Below are 256 nucleotides of genomic sequence, written 5' to 3' on the forward strand. Positions count from 1 at the left end.
GCTTGATTCATATCAGCACACTTTCCGATGTTATCTCATAAACACACGTAGACAAATACAATGTCACGCACAACATGTTGAAATGAGCCTCTGTGTGTGTGTGTCTGTAGGCGTGTACAAGAGGGAAAACCAGTTTAGGCAGCGCTGGTATTCAGCCAATCAGCTTAAATGACAATGTAACCTGTAGAACACAGACACACAGACACACAGACACACACACACACACACACACACACACACACACACACACGCTAAT

The 256-nt window shown here is 44.1% G+C and overlaps 1 long non-coding RNA gene across 1 annotated transcript in view; it reads left to right on the plus strand.

The window, feature by feature from the left end:
* Positions 1–256, plus strand: part of LOC107685003 (uncharacterized) — a 2,498-nt gene that overhangs the window by 699 nt on the left and 1,543 nt on the right. The window lies entirely within an intron of this gene.

Source organism: Sinocyclocheilus anshuiensis, unplaced genomic scaffold (assembly GCF_001515605.1).
Source record: "Sinocyclocheilus anshuiensis isolate Anshui unplaced genomic scaffold, SAMN03320099.WGS_v1.1 scaffold341, whole genome shotgun sequence".
Taxonomy (NCBI): Eukaryota; Metazoa; Chordata; class Actinopteri; order Cypriniformes; family Cyprinidae; genus Sinocyclocheilus; species Sinocyclocheilus anshuiensis.